Raw genomic sequence first — 26,661 nt, forward strand, 5'->3', positions numbered from 1 at the left:
ACTGCCTATGCTTGCTGGAGGTAATAAGAGCTGGAGTCCAATAACACCTGAAGGGGTACAGTTTCCCCACTGTAATTCTGTTGTTGCCATCCATCTGTCTCAGCAAACAATGGAGGAGAGTGCCTTTGGAGGTGAAGTCAAACGGCTAGAAGGTTGCAGCACCTGCTGTGGCTGTAAAGATGGATATGGGAGAGACACATTTTGTTGCAGCTGGGGCAGATGAAGGTGTCCGGTTGAGCTGCTGCAGAGGCACCATGGCATTTCTTCTATCTGCACTCCTCCCAGTGGTCATTCTTCCTTTGGTCACTGCTGTGGATACATGGCCTGATGGATATGTTTCCAGCTACTGTGGTCGTCTGCAAGGGATTCCCACTGGGTGACATTGATGTTGCCAGCCATCATGCCATGTTTGCAGACATCTTTGTAATACAGAGCTGGTCTGCCAACGGGCCCGGTGCTTGAAGCACGTAGAGCCATAGCTGCCAAGTCTCCCGTTTTCCACGGGAAACCCCCAGATTTTAATCTGTTTCCCGCTGTTATCCCGAATAGAAAAAAAATCCCGGAAATCCCCCGGATTTCCTACCTGCCAGGGAGAATGTGCCCAGCAAGGAAAGAGTTGCCTCTGTTTTGCCCAGAGAACCCGGCGTCCTGCTCCATTTGTGTCACTCACTCGCCTGCGCGCTCTCCCTTTTGCTGCCTCCCTCCCTCCCTCCTCACTCTCCCTCCCGCCCCCGACCGGGTCACTCGAGGATGCAGGCCGCCTCTCGCCGTGGGAAGTGCCGCAGCCTCACTGGCGTCTCGCTTTTGGTCTTCCGAGGCAGCGCTTGGCAGGTGACACCCTCCTATCTTCGAGCCCCCTGCCCAGTGGGCCACCCTCTGGCCCTCCTCCCTGTCTCTCCCTTCCCCTTCCCGGAGGGGGTTGGCTTTGCAAAAGCGAGAGTGACGCGGACGGAGGTGGAGACTGGAGGCAGGCAGGATGGGAACTTCGTAACACGGCAAACAAGGAGGCCCAGAGGATAGAAATTGGAGTTTCTAATGATGTAGCCCAGGGGAGGGAGAGAGAGAATATGTGTGCGCGTTACACAGGGTTGGTCTAGATGACCCCAGGACCCCTCCTGACTCCGCGGTTCTGCTTCTTTCGAGGGGAGGAGGAGGACAGAGCGCCTCTCATCTCCTGCATGTGGATCATTAAGAGCTGATTAGTTTCTCCAGCGGCGGCGACAAGGGCGGTTGGAAAAAGAAGTGCCTCGGCCAGGACAAAACCACAGAAAGCGACTACTTGGTCCCCTTTCAAGATGATTAAAGCGGATTAGTCAACCCTCGGAGAGCTGACAGCTCGCGAAGTGTGATGATCCCATGTCTCAGCGCGTTTCCCTCGGAAACTAAAAAAGCGTCGTTGCATTTATTGCGTGGGGCTTGCTCCCCTCGCCACCTCGGGAATTTAGTAATGTGTGAGTGGGCGGGGAGGCTCCATTTCAGGTGCCGCTCTGCCCATGCCTGGGCTATGGAAGATGTGATCTATTGCTGAGGGAAGCAGGAGAAGAGAAGAGGAAAGCAGGTCTTCAACTACCAGTTATGTCTATGTTTCATCTAGAAAGTATAGCCCATGGGTAGGCAAACTAAGGCCCGGGGGCCGGATCCGGCCCAATCGCCTTCTAAAGCGTGTTTTTACATGAGTAGGAAGTGTCCTTTTATTTAAAGATAAGATAAGATAAATACTTTCTTGTCATTGTACATAGTACAATGAAATTGAGTGCCATCACATAAAAACAAAACAAAAACACAATTGCAGCCACACACCCACACACCCATCACAACTCCCTAAGATCATATTATTTAGTTACAGCATTTAAGATGGTTATAGCTCTTGGATAGAAACTGTTGTTTAATCTATTCATTCTACCTACCCACCCACCTACCTATCTACCTAACTACCTGCTAAGGTAAAGGTCCATTAGGTCCAATTGTGACCGACTCTGGGGTTGCGCGCTCATCTCGCATTATTGGCCGAGGGAGCCGGCGTACAGCTTCCAGGTCATATGGAGCTGGTGTACAGCTTCCAGGTCATGTGGCCAGCATGACAAAGCCACTTCTGGCGAACCAGAGGAGCGCAAGGAAACACCATTTACCTTCCCGCTGTAGCGGTTCCTATTTATCTACTTGCATTTTTGACGTGCTTTCAAACTGCTAGGATGGCAGGAGCTGGGACCAAGCAACGGGAGCTCACCCCATCACAGGGATTCGAACCACCAACCTTCTGATCAGCAAGCCCTAGGCTCTGTGGTTTAACCCACAGCGCCACCTGGGTCCCTAACTACCTGTTTTTAAAATGACAATTGTTTTTGCAGAATCTGGCCCAGATAATGATGGCTCTCAGACTGTGCTCAACTTGATACTGATACCTTAGAAGGCAATGGCTATAGAAACATTCCAGGAGGTCTCTGAATCGTTAGAGCCAAAGGACTGGATGTAAGCAGTAGTCAAAAATTGTTCCATGTTATGTTGCTTGTGCAAATGCTGATGGCTTGTTAAGCAACAACAGTATGCTGAATCCCAGAAGATGCCCAATCAGCAATTTTCCTGTATTTGAGCAAGGAGGATGTGTTGGGTATTCAGATAGCACACCATTTCCATGACAGTGGCAGGCTGCTGTTTTTTCATGTGTTGCAATCAGATGTTCCATTCTGTGCCGTTAAATGATACAAGCCCATGTGTTTCAGAGTGATATGTCAAGATATCATAATACAACATTGTGCTGATAGACATGCCATGCTGACACATTGCACAGATATATTTTTTTTTATTTTTTTTTAAGGGAAAGGAAATAAGCCAGGATATTGCGTTGACTTCAAATGTTGTGTGGATCTATCCGAAAAAGAAAATGGCTTCTAGATAATTTAATACATCTTTAACAGGACATAATGTTGCTGATCCACCTGCTGATTCATGAACAAATGAAGACTTGATGAGAGAGAGGGGGGAGGGAGAGGAAGAGGGAGAGGGAGAGGAGGTTAAATCTATGACTTTTTATAGAATAGAATAGAATAGAATAGAATAGAATAGAATAGAATAGAATAGAATGTTGTTGTTTAGTCGTTTAGTCGTGTCAGACTCATGTTCATAGCTTCGAGAACACTGTCCAACCATCTCGTCCTCTGTTGTCCCCTTCTCCTAGTGCCCTCAATCTTTCCCAACATAAAGGTCTTTTCCAGGGAGTCTTCTCTTCTCATGAGGTGGCCTCGGCTTCACGATCTGTCCTTCCAGTGAGCACTCAGGGCTGATTTCCTTCAGAATGGATAGGTTTGATCTTCTTGCAGTCCACGGGACTCTCAAGAGTCTCCTCCAGCACCATAATTCAAAAGCATCAGAATAGAATAATTTATTGGCCAAGTATCAACCATACTTGGAATTTTGCTTCGACTACATTGCAATGTAAAGAAAAACGTACCTCATACAAACACTATTCCCCTCACAATACAACAGCACAGTGAAAAGACCCCATACCACCAACTGGCCTCCCTTTCGCCCACAACTACAGATTCAACAATTTGATGGCACAAGGAAAAAAGCTATTCCCGTGCCTAGACGTTTTTGTATATAATCCCTTCCCATTGGAAATGATGGAACTTAAAAGTGCTCAATATTCTTACTTGTGTACTCATAGCGATCTATCAAGGTCTCATTGAGCACAACAAAATGATGGTGAAGTATGCCAGACAGATGTTTCGGAAGGCCACTGGCCAGTGATGGAGCATCTGTACTGAATGCAGAAGGTCCCTGGTTCAATCTCTGGCTTCTTCAGGTAGGGAGAGAACCCTACCCGAAACCCTGGAAAGCCACTGCCAGCTTGTATAGACAATGAAATAGATGGATCATTGGTCTGACTCCATATAAGCAGTTTCTTGTGTTCCTGTGGTGGTGCAAATATGTATGGGGTAAGGGAAGACTTCTTTTAGGGAAGGTCTTTTCAGGCGGGTGCCTAGTTCTCAGCTGTTCCCTTTTCATTTGCTGTCCTAGATGGCTCATGCCACACAGCCATGGTCCATTTTACAAGGGGAAATGGGAAATTTTCATGGGATTAGAAATCCCTTCCTTGTCCCAAGTATGGCAATCAGCTACTAAGCTCTGAGCACGAATGCAAAATTCAGCGATGGGTTTCCTCTGCATTCCTAAGAAGAGTTTTCTTAGTTTTTAATACAAGATCTTCCAATCTGATATTTTATTTATGTTATTGACTTCCGCCATGCCTTTCCAGATGCCCGAGGCTGCTCCTAGTTTCGTAAAAGCAAGTGGCAATAAACCCCAAATGCTCTGCCCCCTGCGTTGAAGAGAGATATTGAAAGAGCTGCGAGAGAAGAAACCTCTTTCAGTGCCAAACGCCAAATGTCCACTGCTTAGGCTCCCTGGTGTTGAGAGTTTGATGCAGACGCAACTTGCTTTAAGCAGTGCACAGTTCTCTGCAGAAGGGCACATGAGGCCTACCCTACACTTTCCAGAGGTGAAAATCATTTCACATTTCTACAGCCAGGATGCAAATTTTTATGCTAATCAGATGAGTTCCAAACAAACAAACAAGTCCAGGAAAGAAACCTAAAGCCAACCTAAAGCCACGAAGTGCCCAGTGGCAAGTTCTGTTCCAGACTATGAGAAATGAGAGAGAGAGAGAGAGAGAGAGAGAGAGAGAGAGAGAGAGAGAGAGAGAGAGCACCGGTGCATATCGGTTAGTCTAATTTATTCCGCCTCATTGCAATCTTGCAACCTCATGTTTGATTTTCTTATAAACTAGTAATTTCCTGAATGAACTTATATTGCCACAGTCACTACTAGCTCTGCCTTATAGAGAAGCGGGGTGTGTGTGTGTGTTTTTTTTTTTATTGTCGTGTGTGCAACTAAATTGAAATATCTTTCACTTGAAATATTGACTTTAATATCTCATTTGAAAAATTCATGAAGCCTTTGATGTTAAATCCATACTCAATTTAGCCAAATGCCATTAGAATATGCAATACGCCCGAATACAGAAAGCATTATTGTCTGTGTTTCTCTAGAAGAATTACATTTTATGACTGTAGCGTCAGGATCCTTTTTTTGGACTTGGGCACAGGAGGAAAAGAAAAGGGGGGAAAGGCAGCACATTAGAAAGAAAATGAAAAGTGGTATTGATTAGGGCTCCCACTTACCCTCTCTGTGCTTCAGTTCGTAAATGCATGGAAATCAGGGTTGTGCCACTGTGAGTAACAATGCTCCGTAATGAATGGAGCAATCGTTGGAAAATTAGTGTAAGCTAGGATGATGGTGCACAGATGTTGCTCCTAGTAACTGTCATGCATTTTCTTTTACAACTCCATTTCCATAAGTCTCTTTATTTCTTAATAGTATCATAATAGAAACATGGCAATAGTTAATGATTTCATAAAAACATATAATATAAAGAGGTAGAACGTTAATTGAAACTACAGCTAAGAGTACATCAGAAGGTTCTTTCTCAATAAAGCATCCCCCCTCCTTTCCCTCCCCCCAAAATGGGAAAGAAAGAGGGGAAGGCGTAGGACAAAGGCAGTTTTAAGCGGGAGGACATGAACTTAGGCTTTCAGCATATATATATATATATATATTTGTAAAGTAAAATCTAGCACTGGGAAAATGTTGCAAAATCTCCTGAGTGCTAATAGAATGGTATTTGCCTTTAGTAATTTATGGGCACTTTCCCCCCAGCTATCGATCACATTTTTTTTCATATAAAAAAAAGCCAGCTCCATTAACATTTTAGACAATAATGGCTGGAGAGGGGGGAAAAGTTTCATTTTTATCACTCTTGAAACTGATGTCATGGTCCTAGCGTCTTTAGCTGAGACGCAAGAGGAGATACTTAGGGCACCCTCTGCGTCTAATGTGCTTAGACAGGTAGCTAGGGACTAATCTGATGAACTAGATATAAAAGAATAAAATAACAAAGCTTTGAGCTCATTTTGTTTATCTCAGAAATAGGAGTGAGCATGTTGGTGCCGCTTAATAAGGTGACCCTTACTTGGCAATGTAATTAGGTGTCCAAGGGGTCTTGGGGGGGTCCAATGCGGATAAGATGATCAGTAAACAGATAAACAAAAAATGCAGTCAGAGCCTGCATTTTGTGGCTGCTCAGCAGCTCCATCTTCTGTCCAGCCTACAGGATACAAAAGTTTTCCCCTTCTCATGTCCAAGAAAGGAAATGTTACCTTTTCCAGGAAGAAGACAGGGAGACTGAGGCTGTGATCCAAATCATGCTTACCGGGAAGGAAGTGGATTATCATCCAATACCAGAGCTTTGAAAACAGACCAGTCACATGGGTCCTTCTGGAACACCGCCAGAAATCTTCACTTCTACTGTACATATCTTATCACCACCACCAAAATGATCCTTTCTTATTCCTGAGGCATGTAACAGGCACTGAAATTGTCGAAGTATTTGTGTTGTTAAGGGCTAGATAATGAACAGAACACAAATTCCTTTGAACTGCAAAATAAAATGATAAAATAAAATTAAAAATACCCTGCCCATTTATTTCTTGCATCCAGATGCTACTGTAATATCACCACCTCTGATTGTTCAAGGTTTGACACTTTGATAAAAAGGGACACGTCTAATGGTTTGGACATTTCACTAAATGTGGCAGAGGCCCGTAAAAGCAGCGCCAGGTACAGTGACTTGGGGCTATAAAATATTATCTTGCATCCTTCTTCCTGATTCAGCAATCTCCCAAACAACCCTACAGTCTGTGGCCAAAAATTCCAGTTACCTTGTCACAGAGCTTGACTCAAGCCATTGCCCCTGCCGCTGTTGAGTTAGCTCAGCATTTGGTTTCATTCTCTTTTCCCTTTCATCACACTGTTGCGAGAACTTCTTTGCCTACCTAATCCCTAAGCCTGACTTAATTTAGACATAGCAGTCCAACCCCTGTCACTGAGCAACTTTGAATGAAGTCTGACTCAGCGCTGATTTACATGTGATGGCTGCCAAGTGGAGTCTGCAGAGAGGCAGTTGTCAGTACTGAAACCTGAGGCAGTGCATGTAACATTTAAAAGGCTTTCATTGGCTAACTCAGAAGATAAGCCATTTTTGGCTTACAACACACCAAGCAACCCGCATGCTAGCCTTTCGATTATGTATGTTTATGAGCTGCTTCTAGCAGTGATGCTAGGATACGTGCCACTTTTGCTTGTTTTTACCCATAGGTCTGTTCCATATACCTGATTATTGTTATTTTAATGGCCACCATTGATTGTGGTCAACTAACTTACACTCAGAGTAGATCCACTGAAACTTAGGAATCAGTTACGGTCATTAATGAGTAAACGTTAGTTGGCTGCAACCCATTCTTTTATATTTACACAGACTTTCATACGTATTTCAATCTATATTTCCCTCCAAATGCACATTTAAATATGTTTAAACTGCTAAGAACTGTGTCACAACATTTGGAGAAGTACAATTCTGCTGCATAGCATATTAGTCCTGGTTAGAACTTAGCTATGCTATGATTCTGACTTAAGCCCTATTTAGGCGGCCTGAAGCTTAAACTGTTTATAGCCCCAAAAATGTAGTTTTTCCTCACCTTGGAATTGTTCATGTGCATCCACAATACGTGGATTTCAATTTCTATTGATTTTAGATTCTGCTGCCCACCAGGGTGCGTGTGATTACTTGTCATGCATTTGAGAACTTCCTCTTTGATTAGCCTATCCATGACTCTTCCTCCCTGCAAATACCCCTGGGGAAACAAACCAGGACTGCTTCAAGAAAACCCAAGTGGCAAAAAGGAGCACTAGGCCCTGGTGTCCTTATCTCGGCCAAGCAGATTTTTTTTTTAAAAAAAGGTTTTTTCTTCTTCATTTGTCACTTCCCTCTGTGGCCCCCTAGCTTTGTGCTATGCCCCCACCCCATTTATGTGATTTTCACCTGTGCCCCCCTCGGAATATCTTGGGTTGCTCCCATATGGACCCTGGTTGGGAAACACACCCTTAGAACAACCATCACCGAATTTTGCAATGCAGTTCTCCAGCCATCAAAATGGTTACAAAAATGCACAAAAGTAAAGTGTGCATAAAACTGCATATATTGGCGAAAATAACATGCAAGCATACATTATATTTGGAGAAGTTGTTTTACAAAAGTGCGTGAGAAGCAAGATTGCATACAAGCATTTCTATTAGGAGAAATTCACACTAAAATGCTGGTGAATTTTCACAAGGCCTTCAAAAATGGATGTGGGCAACTGAACTCAAGAGTGCAAAGATCAAGAACGGAGAGATACTGAAATATTCTTCTATCCCTCCATACCTGCTTAAATCCCACTTCTTCTTCAGGGAGACTTTTTTTGCCACCCTTCTCTTTCCCCTCAGTTTTAAAGCAATAACGAAAACACTCTTCTGTCTAACTGCAGCCCAGGGTTAAATAATTGATTAAAACCATATTTTGAATAACCCAAATGGTAATTTAAATCAAGTTTCTGACTTTCTACTTCATATATTTACCGAACAAACAGACATACTTAATTAGTCTAGCAGCCAATGAAACATATCTCTTTGCAACTGAACAGAGACTCAAGAATATTGTCCAAAACCTCAGGCTAGGCTCGCATTGTGCCTTTTACGCTATGGTTTGTATTTGCATTATAAGAACCATTGTGAACTTAAGGATTCTAATTTGCCTCTCTCTGTATACACGTCAAGTGAAGGGTAATAATAATAATAATAATAATAATAATAATAATAATAATAATAACAACAACAACAATATTTTCCAACAGAAAAATAAAATACAATAATTTATTAAACATTAAAAGCCTCCCTAAACAGGGCTATTAAGGTGCTACACTCAATATGCCAGCAAGTTTGGAAAACTCAGCAGTAGCCAGAGGATTGGAGAAGATCAGTCTACATCCCAATCCCAAAGAAGGGCAGTGCCAAAGAATGCTCCAACTACCGCACAATTGCGCTCATTTCACAAGCAAGACCAGCTATTTCAGGGGTGGGGAAACAGCCTGAATGCAGCCCTCTGGGCCTCTCCAGCTGGTATTTGGGACTCTCCCCAGGCCACACCCTCTTTCCAGACACTTCCCCATTGCTCTGACTTTCCCCTGCCCTTGAATGGTGTATTTTTGCCCGACTAGTGTGTGTCTTTGAACTCTGATAATGCATCTTGTTTGCCCAAATGGAGATTAGAGAGGATTGTGTGAGGGGGCACAGAAACAGCCTACTGTACAAAGCGAAAATGTACATTCTCTGCTCTGCTAGTTTTGCGCTGCCTGGCAGCCACTGAGATGTGGCCCCCAGAAAGTTGCTCAGAAGGAAATGTGGCCCTCAGCCTTAAAAGAGTTCCTCACCCCAATTTACTTGAAGACTTAGGTTGCAGTCCTATACCCACTTTACTTAGAGTGGCCTTGCCTTGTGACAACTATCCTGACTTTCAGACGATTTCTGAAGGCAGCCCTGTTTAGGGAAGTTTTTAATGTTTGATGTTTTATTCTGCTTTTAATATTCTGTTGGGAGCCACCCAGAGTGGCTGGGGAAACCCAGCCAGATGGACAGGGTATTAAATAATAATAATAATAATAATAATAATAATAATAATAATAATAATAATAATTCGATCTGAGCAGAGATGTGTAGGACTGCCCTGTTAACCAGTCCAGATCTTCACAAAAGTAAGAGTTTTCATTTATTGACCAGAGCAATTTCCCTCTATAACATGGAAAATTAAATGTCCATGCTCCTTGGTAGTATTTGTAATTTTCACAATAATTACTACAATCTATGACTGAACGTGTCATATTTATTTTACTTGACCTCAAAAGTCAAAACATCTTTGTCTCTAGTTCATTGGTTTTCATAGAAAAACATGCTCTAACTCAGTGTGTATGACAGAGGGCACAGATTCATTTTAAAGAGATGATTAGTGTGGATATGGCTGGAGTACATTTTAAACCAGTTATTATACGGGATCCTGAATATAAATGAAATACTTAATAAACCAATTTCATTTTTTATTAAAAAAAAAACCCTCTCCTGATTTTAAAAAAAACTAGAAGTCCATTTTTGTCCACACACTATTTATCCACTTGCAATTTCATTTCATCAGATACTCTTTTCATTCTCTTCTACCGGTATTTCTACTATGATTTCATCCCAGGGGCCTTATTGCTTTGTTTTCTTCTGCTTTCGCTGCTGGGGACCCAAGGAGATGGGAGGAAGTCCACCACCCAGCACGCCATGCAGATGGGCAGAAGGACTCAGAACAGGGACTTTAGTGTGGTGGCACCTACCTTTTGGAACAACTTATTCTTACATATGAGGCACTTATATAGTCTCTATTGTATTTTTGGAGCCTACTGAAGGTCTTCCTTTTTTCAAGCAGTTTTTTTAAGTGGAGGGTTTTAAAAATGGTTGTTGCTAGTGTTGTTGTTAATTATCCCAGTTTGCATTGGCTTTGAAACTGTTTGTAGACATTTCATCGTCTGATATATGATTTTATTGTTGATGCTCTTATTGCTAAACCACTTCAAGGCCTTTCATGGGAAGTGGTTCATAAATGGAATGAAATAAATATAAAGAAGGTAGCTGGCAGCAGAAGGCAGTAGCTGGCGGACCGTAGGAGAGTTGGTAAAGGGTTGCTGACGGAATAACAAGACGTCACAGATTCTAAGAAAGATTACTTTGCTCCCGTAAGAGCCAGAGCTGAACTTCATCCTTAAATACTGGTGCTGATGTGGAAACCAAACTCCCCCCTCCTTGTTAAAGGACGAATCTTTAAGAGTGTCTGTGCTCTGGGCTTCGTTGGTATCTTATCCATGGTGGTTGCTCAAGGGGCTCCTGGCTGTTGCTTCCTTTGACAAGGCACCCACGACAGTTTGCCATTTTAAAATGTTGAAAACAAAGAAATGATATAAAACATAACGAGGGAGGGCCCTCTCAGACCACCTGAAAGCTGATGGCACAAATTTTATGGGCCCAGGATTCCCTCTGTTCACACAGGTTACGCCATACGTTGAAAGCACTCTGGTGTGACTTTAGCAGACAAAGCTTCTCCAAAGAATGAAAGCTCCTGTAGTATATTGAGGGTGCTGGGAATCGTAGCTCTGTGATGGGTCTCCTAACTGCTCCTAGCTCCATTCACAAACTACAGTTCCCAGGATTCCTTGGGGAAAGTCATGGCGGTTAAAGTGGTATAACAGCATTTTACATGTGGCCATAGTCACAGGGGAACGAAGGTGGGCTGTGCCAGAAGTTCCCTCAGACCACTGATGGTCCCTTTGGAGCTGGTGGCTCTGCACTTTCCTCGGGTCACACAGGTCTTTCTTAAGCCGCCCCCAAAGGAAGTGGTGGGAGGGGCTGCCCCAACAGTTCTCTCAGGCCATTGATGGCTTTTATCAGAGGATGAAGAAGGGGAAGAAATGGAGGCAGTGAGAGATTTTACTTTCTTGGGTTCCACGATCACTGCAGATGGTGACAGCAGTCATGAAATTAAAAGACTCCTGCTTCTTAGGAGAAAAGCAATGACAAACCTAGACAGCATCTTAAAAAGCAGAGACATCACCTTGCCGACAAAGGTCCGTATAGTTAAAGCTATGGTTTTCCCCAGTAGTGATGTATGGAAGTGAAAGCTGGACCATAAAGAAGGCTGATCGCTGAAGAATTGATGCTTTTGACTTATCGTGATGGAGCAGACTCTTGAGAGTCCCATGGACTGCAAGAAGATCAAACCTATCCATTCTGAAGGAAATCAGCCCTGAGTGCTCACTGGAAGGATAGATCGTGAAACTGACGCTCCAATACTTTGGCCACCTCATGAGAAGAGAAGACTCCCTGGAAAAGATCCTGATGTTGGGAAAGATTGCACAAGGGGACGACAGAGGACGAGATGGTTGGACAGTGTCTCGAAGCTACCAACATGAGTCTTACCAAACTGCGGGAGGCAGTGGAAGACAGGAGTGCTGGCATGCTCTGGCCCATGGGGTCACGAAGAGTTGGACACAACTAAACGACTAAACGACAACAATCAGATGATGAATGGTGGCTACCAGATGGACTTCCCTTGCGTCTGCTGTCTTTTCTCACTTTAGCAGGTGGATCAAATCTGTTTTGCTAGATATTGGATCTCTGTCTAGGAGTGCTGACTGCTCTTTGGTCAGGGCTGGCTCAGCCATTAGGCAGGTTGAGACTGCTGCCTCAGGAAGCCCCCCCCCACTGCTGGACACCCCAAAAGTTGTTGAACTTTCTTTTAGGAATTGTTGAGTTTTTTAAAAGGGTTTTTTGATAGACTTGCCTAAGATCCAGGACAAAGCAGCACATTGCAGGAATCCCCCCACCCCCAGATGTCATTTCTGCCTTTGAAATCCCGGTAATGTCTGGGAAAATCCAGATGTATGGCAGCTCTAATATCTAACAGGTTGGACCCAGGCTTGTGCAGGAAACTGAGTATAGTACCACCACTTCTTCTGTTGATTGAAACATACACACATACACCCATATGACAGGATACATGTGTCCTGAATTATACTCAATATGAAACAAACTGAAAATAACAAAAACAACCAAACCAAGGATCAGGCCAGCCTCATCCTTAAGTTTTTCAGGTATTTCACTTACCACCCCTTCTTCTCAATCAGTGTCTGACTCATTGGATTTGGCCACATTATCTTTAATTTGAATGTTAGAATGATGATGGGTGTACAAATAATTAGTAGCGGCAGTATGCAAATCGTTGCTACAACACTGAGGATGGTTTTCAAGTTTGACATCTGAAAAAAATGAAGCAAACCAATGTACATATTCTATATATAGTTGCTATGTGCTGCTGAATCTGATGAATGACAACTTATTAGAGAAATACATTTTGCAATGCTTGGAGACTTTGCTTGGAAGTGCTTTGCATATCTTGTTATTCTGCTGTGAATTTGAGTTGAAAACCTGGGGAATATGCTAGATAATGAACAAGCGTGGAGAATAATGCTAAGACCCACATAAGAGAAGAGCAAAATCAAGTAACATGCATTGGGGAGGAGACAGTCACGTGACTACATGCTTTGTGCATGTATGTTTGCATAAAGCATCTCTGTTCATATTGCCCTTTGGGAAATTAATTTTGATATTTAGCCATGACTGCTTGGGTTTGTTTGTTTGTTTGCATTTTAAAAGGGGTTGCCCCAGCATATCGGTCAGTGCGAGACAACCTGGTAAAATGGGATCATGTGCCCAGGACCATGTTATTAAAGAAATTGGTTTTCTTTCTTGATTTCATGTCATTGCAGCTCAGCCATTCATTTGTTCAATAAACAGTTTGGTATGTTCTGGGAAATAATGAATATTGATCAACCAATCGATTACTTATTAAGAAAGAGACTAAGGGAAATTGTTTATCCAATCAATTTTAATTTTTGATTTGTTATTTATATTTTCCAATTTAATCCACCCCTCCCTCAGGCTCCAAAACCACTAAGCAAATCAGGGGCGAGTGTGCACAGAGAGAGAAAGAGAGATTGTCTCCAACTTCAGGAGAAAGAAAGAAAGAAAGAAAGAAAGAAAGAAAGAAAGAAAGAAAGAAAGAAAGAAAAAGCAGAAAAGCCAATATGCTCATTATAGATCATGCTGGTTGGTTGCAATAGGCCACATTAAGAGAAATTGTGACTGAGAAGCGTGGGCACATTGCCTCGTGCTCCTGTGGCTGTTGGATGAAAATGTTAACTTATTAATGGGATTTCTTAGGCTGTGTGATTACTGTTTCTTATATCACTCAGCCCTGACACTTAAACTACAGCCAAATGTCAGAGATACAAGCTCATCCATCAACCATGTGTCACACTTGTAACATGGCTTGCTCTGGATGCATCTGGTTCAGATATGGAGCGAGGGAGTGAAGCAAAGAGATGGTGTACTCTCAAACCAGTCAGATCAGGGTTCCAGTGGGACAGGAGCTGGCATGAAGGCAGCTGGAGGTGGGGGTTAGCTGCCATGTGCAAGGATGTTGGTGCAAAGGTGTCATGGCAGTAAATAAAGAGCTGGGGGTGAACGCTTTCATGAGATCTGCAGCATGTGTGGGAAGTGAATGGATGAGTGTGGTTTGTCGATTTTGAGATTTGCAAGCAGCTCAGAACAGAAAAGAGCAACTTGGAAATGTTCGATCACATGTCATCACACACATCTACTGGGAAATCCAGGGAAAACCCAAGGTCAGTGAGGTTTCCTTATGGTGTCAAGCAGTAGTCCCTCAGAACCACCTTCTGGACAGGGCCAAACGGAAAGGATCAGAACCAATATAATGCTTCCAAGGTCCAACCTGGGCAGGCAGTCCAGAAAGAAATTATAGCTGGTTTTATTTATTTATTGAATTTATATACCTCCCTATACCTGGAGGTCTCAGGACGGTTCAAAAAAGAGATCACAATATATAAACTCAAAATAAAAACAATAACCCAATAGTAGCCCCCCAAAAGAGGCACATTCTAAAAGGGTATAGGATGTTGAACAGGTAAAGCAAAGACCTGGTTAAAAAGGAACGTTTTTGCCTGATGCCTAAATGTGTATAATGAAGGTGCCAGGTGAGCTTCTCTGAGGAGAGCATTCCACAGATGGGGAGCTACTGCAGAAGGAGCCCATTCTCATGTTGCCACCCTCCAGACCTCTCAAGGAAGAGGCACACAAAGGAGGGACTCAGAAGATGATCTCGGAGTCCGGGTAGGTTCATATGGAAAGATGCGGTCTTGAGGTATTGCGGCCCTGAGCCATTTAGCTGATGGTACTGAGATAAGATGTTCAAGAGATGAATGGGGATATACTCCCCAATTTGGGTGACAGTATAATACAACAGCCAGGGCCGGATTTAGGTTTGATGAGGCCCTAAGCTACTGAAGGTAATGGGGCCCTTTATATGTCCAGCTGTCCTTTGTCAACAACAAATTGTTGCTGTTTTTTTGTGTTGAATATATGCTATATGGTAATTTATGGACCTAATAGGTATCTAAAGCCATCTCACATAACAAAATATGTATTTTATCAAAGTAATTGTTGAACTGAAATACAATTAAGAAGAAGTATATTAATAGTGAAATACAATTAAGAAGAAGTATATTAATAGTGAAATAATTATTAAGCTTGGTTTTGGAACCCTTTGATTTTGAAACAGACCAAGTTTGAGAACCAAGGTACCATTGTATATAGAAATGAGCAAACCAGTGATATTTTAGGGAGCAGGCTAGCAGGCGGGGCCCATTACTTACATCATAGGAGCCCACACAACACAAAACACTGTTGCTGTATGTATAGGTTTTATTTTATTTGTTTTTATCTTATATTTTGGAAATGTACACCCAGGGTTTTTTTCATTTAAATTTTTTTGGGGGCCCCCAAGAGAGTGGGGCCCTAAGCTATAGCTCGTTTAGCTTATACATAAATCCAGCACTGACATCAGTCAAGAAAAACAAAGCGGTCTCAGTCCCATTGAAGTATTCCCCCCCCCCCTATTTCATGGGGAAGGTATGCAAGGAAGGAGCTTTTCAATGAACAGAAGCAGAATGCTCTGTGCAGGGCCACAGTTGAGCAGATGCAAAGTATGTGTTATATTCTAACACATGTCAGAGGTGTATTTATGGTGTCTACCTGGGCAGAAGAGATTTGTGCCCCGCCCCTCATGCTCCAAAGGAAAACTAGCGTTGGCTGAAGTCTTAACTCAAATTCAGCACTGGGGAAGACCATGCTATGTCTCAGGAACACACATTCCCGGGAAGCCACCTGCCTGCTCTTCCAGAAGCTACTTTGCCTTCCCTTACCTAGAAAGGCAGGGTGTGTAGGGTTCATAGAATCATAGAATTGTAGAGTTGGAAGGGACCCCAAGGGTCATCTAGTCCAACCCCCCACAATGCAGGAATCTCAGCTAAAGCATCCATGACATGGAAGGTTACCACATGAAAGGTTACGGGGTGAAGGCAGGCAGAAAGCTAGCAGGTGAAGCTCCCTCTTCCAATATTGAGGCTTCAATCCCATACACTTTTCCCGTGTTTCAGACTCATTGAATACAGTGGGACTTAGAATAATAGAATCATAGAATCATAGAGTTGGAAGAGACCACAAGGGCCATCCAGTCCAACCCCCTGCCAAGCAGGAAACACCATAAAAGCATTCTTGACATATGCCTGTCAAGCCTCTGCTTAAAGACCTCCAAAGAAGGAGACTCCACCACACTTCTTGGCAGCAAATTCCACTGTCGAACAGCTCTTACTGTCAGGAAGTTCTTCCTAATGTTTAGGAAGAAATTCCTTACTTCTGGGTAAACATGAATAGGTATGGGCAGCGGTGGGGAGATTTCAAGAGCACTAATGGTGAGGGGAGTGAGAAGGAAAGATAGCAAACAAGAAGTAAATGAGGAGACTCATTCAGGGGGAGCCTGAATTATAAGCCAGCCTCCCCTGCCCCATACACACCACAATCCCTTCCTCCCTCACCCATTCACCTATCCAATACTACTCAGGACAGACCATTTATTTTACCTGCTTCTTCTAACAAAAAAGAGGAGAGGGATGGAGATGGTGAAGAAAAGATCCTGTTGGACCTGTTATGGAGATGACAAGAGGAGAAAGTCTCAGGCCCCCAGGGACATAGGTACTGTTGCCTCACTACTGGCTTTCCTGAAGAGGAATGACCTGGGCTGGATTTCTCTAGCAAGGAACATATGGCAGGAAGTTGTGCAATGCTCTTGGAGGACTCCCTGTGCCCATAGCTCTGACTTCACTCATAGGTGGGGACCTTAGCTGCCAAGTATCCCGTTTTTTGCGGGAAACCCCCGGATTTTAATCTGTTTCCTGCTGTTCTCCTGAATGGAGAAAAATCCTGGAAATCCCCCGGATTTCCTACCTGCCAGGGAGCCTCCATTTTGGGTGCTGTTCTGCCCATGTGTGGGCACCGGAAATAGGGCAGAGCGGCACCGGAAGTCGCTTCTACGCATGCCCGGCAGCCGCCACCAAGATGGCCGCCGGGCATGCGTAGAAGCTACTTCCGGTGCCGCTCTGCCCTATTTCCGGTGCCCACACATGGGCAGAGCGGCACCGGAAGTTGCTTCTATGCAACTTCCGGTGCCGCGCCGCTGCTGATCCTGCATTTTTCAACGGGAGACTTGGCAGGTATGGTGGGGACTTAGAGCAGCCAGGGTAGACTACCTCAACTCACAGAAATTGCAGGACGCGGAGGTCGCTCACATGCGGCATATACAAGAGCACACCCAAACTTACTTAAAGAGACGAAGCAAGCAAGCTAAGAGTCAGGCCCACTGCAGATGTTGCAAACAACACCCTCTCAAATTCACCACCCTGGACAATTGCCTTGTTTTCCCTCCATTTAAATACACCTGAAAATAGAGAGAACGGCTGCACAAATTGATCCTTTTGTTATAGAAAGGTGTCTTTCCTTTTGCCGTTCGACTGCAAAAGATCAAATGTTACAGGCTCCCCAGTGATTAATTATCTCTTACTCAGATTTCCGTGCAAAATTTTGCTGCTTCCTTCTTATGGAGTTTCCTCTATATTGAGTAAATAATGGGTAGCTTCTGTGAACAGCATTTCACTTCCTGGATTACTGTGCACACACAGTTTTGCTGTTGCAAGCTAGGAAAGTTTATCCTTCTGCTTTGTGAGCAACCTAAATATTTCTGAAATTTTGCCATTTTGCGATCCATAGAACTTGCGGGGACGATGGGTTGCTATGACTGTTTGCCTTCCTGATTGGACTTCTTATCTCTGGGTGATGCATCACATGTTGTGTTCTTCTGACACAAATTAATCTTCATATTGAAAAAGTCAGCAATGTGTATAATGTGGTATAAGGTGGTATAGGGACATTGCAGCATAGTAGAACAGTAAGCCACACTGTGATCCTTGGTGAAGGTAGGTATATACATTAAAGCAAGCAAGCAAGCAAGCAAGCAAGCAAGCAAACAGAAGCAGCCAACGTGGTGCCTTCCAGAAGTTGTTGGACAACAGTTCCCATCAGCCCCTGCCAAGCATGGCCAATGAGAGTTTTTCAGGGTTTTTCTTCAGCCGTAACTCACTGGAACTCAGTTCTGGCACCTCTCAGGTAGACTCCATTGTCATTCTAAGAGAACAAGGTGGGTGTTCGTGGTGAGTTCCAGCACCTTTCTCTCTCTCTAGAAAAATATCACTCGTTGTAGGTCAACAATACCTGGCTGTCAATGGGATACAGCGGCAGAGGCCCCTCAGAAGAACTGAGGAGACCCTGTTTCCAAATCCTCAGTGAAGCTCACTGAATATCAGGAACTGTCTTGTGTGGTGAAGCACTGAATTGCAAATACTTAATACTTCAAAAACTTCTAGTGCTTCTCAAGTACCTTCAGGCCTGGACTGATTCCAGCCATCCAACCTGGACAATGGATCTTCTTGGGCAGGAATGAATACAAAGACAGCAAGGTCTTCCTGAGCTCTCTGGCACGTTCTTATATTCTTAATTATTCTTCAAATCTGACTCCTATCTGACCTTTCAATCCCACCACCTACTGTCTACTGGTTCTGCCCTGCATCTTGACACTGGTTTGTCCTGCTTTGCTCATTGATCTTGACTTCTGGCTTGCTTTTTGACCTTGCCTCTTTATTTCCCTGGGGTCCCGACTACTGGTTGGTCCCATGGCTCCTGGCTCCAGATGCCTGGCTCCTCCCATATTGCTGTCCACACGATCTGTAGAGCAGTCACTATTTCTTCAGCTAACTTAACTCACGGAGTTACTAAACTGTAAACTGCCTCGAGCTCCTTGGAAGAATGGTGGGGTAGGAATGTGATGTAAAAACAAATGAACACATTCATTAGCATTGCAGAAATCTCTTTCAACCAGGTACCTAGAGAGGAAAGCCACTGCGTACATCTGCTTCCTAAATCCTGTACCTGGAGCATCAGTAAAGGCATTCCATCATTCACAAACAGTCCAAACATGAAGTACAAATGGTGCAAACATTAACAAGCCAAGTTTTAGGTCAGGGTGATGTGCAATGCATGCTAGTGAGGATAATTCTAGCCGTAAGTTTTATTTAAGTATACAGTGATGATTGCATAAACTTGGATTATAGACAAAATGTCCAATTTGTTATGCCTGTTTTATGTCTGTTTATTTGCAGTGAAATTATACTGTCTTGGAGCATGATGCATGCAGCAAACTAGGCCTGCGCTGTTTGCTGGTCTTAAATCTGCTAAGAATCACTGTTTTATAAAGTAGTTTTTCCCATATAAAAAGATTTCTGGTTCTCATGTAACTCGCAAAATGTTTAGGGTTAGGCTCTAGAGTGGAAACCTAGGAATGTGGTCACACAGAGCATATCAGAATGGACGCAATTTCTCTGAGAAGGCCAAACCGTGAGATTCCTACAGACATTTCTCATGTGGGCAATCCTAATTCATTTAGAACTTCACTTTAAACAAAATACAGTAGCAGCTCTGCAGAGGTTTATACACTCACCTGCTCTCTGAAAAAAAAATCACTAACTTTATTGGAATCATTTTAGCTTCCCTCAAAACTCTTCCAGATGTTTCCTCCTGAGCAGGACCCTCCAAGTTTGCCTTGGATTCCAAAATTCAGTGGCAACCCTAACTTGGACCCAACAGTTACTGGTGTAGCACACAATCTTTCTTCAGCTTTTTGAGGTCTGGAAAGTGCTGTGATATTAGTAATGCTAGCGGCTGATGGAATTTTCTTTTCTTTTAAACTGTATTTGTACAAGCTAATCTGTTCTTGATGACTGCACTCACATAAAGTTAATGGGAGTTCAGTCTGCTCAGCGCTATGGGATGGCTGCCTTCCTCAAATGGGAGACATGACTTGGCTATTATTTTCTTGCTGCTTTTTCTATATTCTCATATTTCCCATAGCATTCTAATCTTCTCCAGATGAGCGGAATCGCATCCCTTTTTTGCTTGACAGCCAAAGACAAACACCAAGCTGTCCAGAAGATAGAGTGCCATTTTATTCCTCCGTCGAAATTCCTGATGAGAGGGGCAAAACATCAGGAAACACTCAGGAGGAGACCCCCACAACCTTCCAATTATTCTTGTTGGCATCTTTACATTGATAAGGTATTTAAACCATCTTTTTTCTTGCTTCAGATTATATATACAGTGGTACCTCGGGTTACGAACACGATCCGTTCCGGGACACAGTTCGTAACTCGAAATGGTCATAACCCGAAGCGCCATTTTGCGCATGCACAAAGCGCGATTTCCGCACTTTGCGCATGTGCAAACCACGCGTGTGGCGAAAATACTTCCGGGTTTGCGAAGTTATCCATCCTGGTATGTTCCGCAGAGGACCTTAAGGTCCATAAATGGCAATACTCTAGAGGTCCCGGGCCCCAAGGAAGTCAGATTAGCCTCAACCAGGGCCAGGGACTTTTCAACACTGGCTCCAGCCTGGTGGAACGCTCTGTCTCATGAGACCAGGGCCCTGCAGGATCTGATTTCTTTCCGCAGGGCCTGTATGACAGAGGTGTTCTGCCTGGCCTTTGGCTTGGAATCAGCCTGATCCCCTTCGCCTCTTTCCTCTTCCTTCTATGATGGATCCCTATTTGGGGACTTCCCTGGCTTTTTTTCTGGCCCACGTAGGACCAGTCTGGATAGTTGGCCTTGGTTAAGATTTGACGTTTTCTCCCCCCAAACAGTTTTGATTCTGGGCTTCCACTGAAATGAAGCTGCATTTCAAGTTGTATTTGAATTAATTGTTTTTATACCTGATGTTAGCCGCCCTGAGGAGGGCGGGGTATAAATAAATTTATATATCACATAAATTTATATATCACAAAAAAATGCATTGGTTTGGAGGTGGTTGTGTTTTGGAGGGCGGATGCTAGTCAACTGGGTTATTCAATTTTCCAATACTGTACAAATCTCTTTCCTTAAAATGCTGCCCCGCAAGTACTTCAGAGAATGTTTCGTCCAACTTTTCGCTCGCTGATAATCAAAGTGCTTACAAATCGAAGTAAACAGCTCTGCATCACAATGTCAACATAACTGAACGACCAAAAGATATAAAATAGCCTTTGAAGAAGAAAACTACCTTTGGAGCACCAAACAGATAACCATGTACTCAGCATATTGGAATTGGGGGGGTGGGGGTGGGGGTGGAGCAATTTGATGCCATTTGCATTTCCAGGCGAACCTACCTAATTTGCCCTTTCTGAAACAATATGTGAACCAAAACACAGACTTCCTTTGAAATTTGCTCAACTCCAAATTTTATAACGCATTTCTCCAGCCAAGTAGTGCACATGAAAATGCATATACTTGGGTAAAGTGTGCATAAGAATGCACATGTATTAGTGAAAATAACATACATGTAAGGCATCTTGAGCACGTGGCAGGAAAGGGTGTGTGTGTGTGTGTGTGTGTGTGTGTGTGTGTGCAGCAGTGCAACCTGTGGGTCCCCAGATGTTGTTGGACTACAATTCCCACAATTCCTGACTGCTGGACCTTCCCACTAGGGATTATGGGAGTTGTAGTCCAACAACATCTGGGGATCCACAGGTTGAGAACAACTGATATATAGCAAATAAATAAATAAATAAGGCTTATGCTACAGAAAAGTTGCTTGTTTTTAGGATGCCAACAAAACTCTGTTGTTGTTGTTGTTGTTGTTTGCTACAACAGACTAACTTAGCTGTCCCTCTGGAATTTGTATCAGAATTGCTATAAAAAGTAGTCTGCTTTTCTACTTTTTATTTTTAAAAAATATTCTAAGGTGCATTATTATTATTATTATTATTATTATTATTATTTATTATTATTATTATTATTATTATTATTATTTCAAACAATGTTAATACCATGTAGCCACATAGTTTCCAAGTGGTGCATGGTGAAATTGAAAAAAGAGATGCAAAGGGTAAAAACAGTTACAATTAATCAATTCAAATTAATATAAGATTAGGTTTTTTTTTTTTTAGCTACACAAAACCCACAAAATTGTGGGCATACTTTGTTCTGGCAATTTACCCAACTTTATAATGGAACCATCTATCCAGTCCCTTTTATACTTTTCTGGATGTTGTTCTGTCCCTGTTTCCTTATAATAATAATAAAAAAAGGCTTTTGAAAGATGAGGTAGATCCCCCAAGGAACAGATGAAACTGGCTAGAACTGTGGTGACCTGGTAGCTTCATCAGTTGCCGTGGGAACAACTTGTGACCCTAACAATGCTATTCAAGTGGGAAGCCACAGACCAGCAGGTTGAAAGGGGAAATATTTTGCTGCTCAGCTGATTGATGGGAAGCTGTGACTCTTTTCAAATTCTCCACAGCCTGCACTGGACCTTCCTAGAGTTGTTGATGGGATGCAGATGGCTTCCTTAGGGATCAATATAGCTGTGGTTGTCAGTCCCCAAGGGCATATTTCATACCCATCCGACACTTTCAGGGCAATCTCTACCACATTAGGCACAACCGGGAATTGAAAGAGTAAAAACTTAAGGTGGAAGGAGAGCAGCTGGATGGCTGGCTGCAGTGGGGAAACTGCTGGTGGAGAAAAGTTTGAACATGGCTTCTCCTCCCAAGTCTATGGATCCCTCCCCAAAGCTGACTTTGTCTGCAGAAACAGGCCAAATGGGACTCTTTATACATGTTTGAGTATACAGTGGTGCCTCGCAAGATGAATGCCCTGCATAGCTGCCAAGTTATCCCTTTTTTACAGGGATTTTTCCTTATGCTGAATAGGCTTCCTCGCAAGAAAAGTGAAAACTTGGCAGCTATGATGCCCTGCAAGATGAATTTTTCGCAAGACGAATGCGCCTTGCAATCTGATGGTGACTCGCAAGACGAATTTGTTTTGCGAAATGGTCGTCTTGAGAATCTCGGTTTCCCATAGGAATGCATTGAAATTTAATTAATGCATTCCTATGGGCAAAAAAAGAAATTTCAATGCATTCCTATGGGAAACTGAGATTCGCAAGACGAATTTTTCGCAAAATAATTGACTCGCGGAACGAATTAAATTCGTCTTGTGAGGCACCACTGTAACATGTATTCTTCCCTTGAAAACGGGGAGGCAAAGGAAAATCTAGCTATTGGCTGAGAAGGCACAGCCATCTCCTTAACTTCTTCCAACAACTATTTACACAGGCTCTGTTTTATTTATTTATTTTAAATAATTTTTATTAGTTTTATATATACATCAACATCACACATAGAACAAATATTAAAAGAAAAAATAATATTTGAAAAAAGACAATTAACAAGAAAGAATACAAAACAGAAAAAGAAACCTAAACATAAAAATACATTCAAACAAATATCAACTTATTTCAACTTTTACAACCATTGTTTCTTGTACTTCCCCAGGTCCCTTCTAACTGATTTTCTTTTTCAAATCGTCTTTAGCAGTTTCTTATTCATTGCTTCCAATATTAATCATCATATAATTATTCCTTCCATTTTTACCTTAATCCTTTAAATTTAATTCATTTGTCTATATTCCTCCCATTTTTTCCTCCCATTCCTCCCATTTTTTCTTCCCTAATGCCCTAACAACAAAATATTCCCATAGATTCTCAGTCTTCTATATTCTAAAATATTTCCCTAAATATACTTTGAATTTCTTCCAGTCTTCCTCCATCATCTCATCTGCTTGGTCCCAGAGTCTTCCTGTCAGTTCCGCGAGCTCCATAAAGTCCATCATTTTCATACACAGGCTCTGTTTTAAAATCCCCCAGGAGAACATTATGTGGCATCAAAACACTACATGACCAGTATTATGTATACCCCCAGCTTTCTTCTATTTCTCCAGCCCTTTCCTCTGGGCACACTCTTCATTCAGCTTGTCCCCTCCACCTGTTCTTCTCTTGGCCTGGCTTCTTCCATGCCTTCTTCCCCTTTGTCCTGTTGCAGTGCCACAGAGAACTCCGAATGACCAATTTGCTCTGAACCTCTGCCTTCACCCTACCTCTCCTAGGCTCCACCCACTTTGTCCTACAGTCCTCAAAGGGCCAACCATCTGGCCTGAAGATGGGCACTTCTTTTGTTCTCTTTGACCTCCTCCCTAGTGTGAACCCTATGCTGCTGAACAGGCAAGGCAAGTTGAGATGCCCTTGGTACCTCAGGCCCAGGGGAAGGTGCCATGTGGGGGCAGAAGCTCTCTTTCTATTGGCTCCGGTGTTGTAGGATCTGGTCCAGGGGACTCTTGCCCGCTAGCCTTGACTCTAGTGGCTCCATATTCACCATCTTCAGAGTCAGATACTTGGGCTGTCTCCTTACTGAGTGACTTTGCATCTTGGGCTGTGTACATGCCATCTGTTTAAAGCACCACCTCCATCCCAAGAATCCTAGGAACTGTAGTTTGTTAAGAGTGCTTGGAATTCTAGCACTGTGAGTTTAAACTACAGTTCCCAGAATTCTTTGAAAGTGTGCCTTAAAAGGACAGTGTGTGTGTGTGTGTGTGTGTGTGCACTCTCTGCTAGTCTGTAGGGTCACGGCACCATGTTTCTGCTCTTTTTCTCAGGTTCTTTTGTTAATGTACAGTAAGCCCACATTATATTTTATTTTTCCCCCAAATAATATTTATTGATTTTCAAACATTTCAACACAAAAACAAAAGCAAAAAAGCAAAAATAAAAACAAAACATAATCAAAAGAGAAAAAGAATGGGGGAAAAAACATATCAATTCTTACATTAAATTGACATTGTGGACTTCCTCGATTCCCCGCACACTGGGTCCATTTTTAAATCTAAATTAAGCAATTTCCCTTTATCATCTTAAATCATTCTAACACAATTTTTCCATTATCTCACAACCAATTCTAATCTACACAAAGAAAAAAAAAACCATCAACTATCCTCAACCTATAATTCATTAATTAATCCAAATGTAGATATATTTTCCCATCCATCTCTAATTCTTCCTTTAGCCTCACAATTTATACCCCCCCAAATTTTCTATACATTCAAATATTATTTCTTCTATCATAATAGCCTTTAACCACCTTTATCTAATTCTACCCCCCTTCCCCTGGACTCCAGATCTCCCAGATGCATCAACCAGCTCCATAAAACGTTCCAGTTTCGGACCATCTTAATCGATCAGAAAATAACCCATTGTTGCTCCTCACCCTATTCCCATTCTTTCACCCCCTATCCACCACTCTCCCTTATTTGTCCCCTGCTGCCCCCCAATTTTCTAACTGTAGCACAGTACCATCCAGCTATGTTTCCACTTTTCAGTCCTATCTCAAGTAAGCCCACATTTTATGTGGGGGTTGCGTTTCGAGGATTGTGCCTAAAGCCCAAATCGTGTATGTAATCAGAACCTGTGCTGTTTTTCTAGAAAAAGAGGTGCTGGAGCTTACCATGAATGCTTCCATTGTTCTCCTATAATTATATTCAGAACCCTCTTGCCTGTTCTCCAGTCTCCACCACAACCTGCCTCTAACTGCCCCCTTTAGATTTTTAGAACAGAACAGTAAAAGTTAAAGGTAAAGGACCCCTGATAGTTAAGTCCAGTCTCAGACAACTCAGGATGTGGTGCTCATCTCACTTTACAGGCCGAGGGAGCCGGCGTTTGTCCACAGACAGTTTTTCCAAGTCATGTGGCCAGCATGACTAAGCCGCTTCTGGTGCAATGGAACACTGAAACCAGAGCAGCACATGGAAACGCCGTTCACCTTCCCACCGGAGTGGTAACTGTTTATCTACTTGCACTTTCTGGCATGCTTTCAAACTGCTAGGTTGGCAGGAACTGGGATTGAGCAACGGGAGCTCACCCCGTCGTGGGGATTCGAACCGCCGACCTTCCGATCGGAAAGCCCAAGAGGCTCAGGTGGTTTAGACCACAGCGCCACCCCGCGTCCCTTAGAATAGAACAGCAGTTCACCCAATTGCTAGCAAGAGTTCACTGAATGGTGAGTAAATGCCAGTCTTTGCTTATCTTATAGGTTGTCTGCTGCGTCCCCCAAAGTTTAAGCTTTTGTCACTTTAGGCGAACTAGCAATCTACAACTTTTTGCTAAATGTATACATTCTGCATTTAATTTGACTTATTTGTATCTTCACTACCACGGTATGTGAGTTACAGTTGTTTCCGCAGAGAAACCTCATGTTGGGTATTATAACAAAGACATTATGCTGTATACCTGTGGAAACATGTGATTCCTTCTGTGAGCTGAGCAAACTATATGGCACCCATTATTCAACATGTAAAAACAATTAAAGATGGCTGTTCAAATATGCCTTTGAGAAAGTACAAAATTAAGAAATTCAGTTGGATTAATATAATAGGAAAGCTTTTGTTAAGACCAATAGTATTTTTAAAATGTGAACTGTTTGTCTAAGGAAATTGTTACATTATCCAAAGCTGTAGTGCTTATGTCTCTAATTTCTACAGCTGTTGCCCCCTTTTAAAAAAAGCCAGAAGAGAATAATAAGTCATTGTTTTAAGGCTGGAAAGCCATTCCTGCCTCATTTCCAAGGGTCTGTCCAGATGGTAGTTTTCTATTACTTTGGTTTGATGCTAGACCATACAACCAATGACATGGAAAATGTTCCAAATTCCTCCAGAATTTCCCAACGTAAGTAGCTAGTTGGCCAGAATGTTACTGCCCAGTCAGGCTTTCATCCTCTTTTAACAGTTGCCATTGATGCAAACCAGTGTTTTGTATTTTCA

This window comes from Zootoca vivipara, chromosome 7, assembly GCF_963506605.1.
Source record: "Zootoca vivipara chromosome 7, rZooViv1.1, whole genome shotgun sequence".
NCBI classification, from domain to species: Eukaryota; Metazoa; Chordata; class Lepidosauria; order Squamata; family Lacertidae; genus Zootoca; species Zootoca vivipara.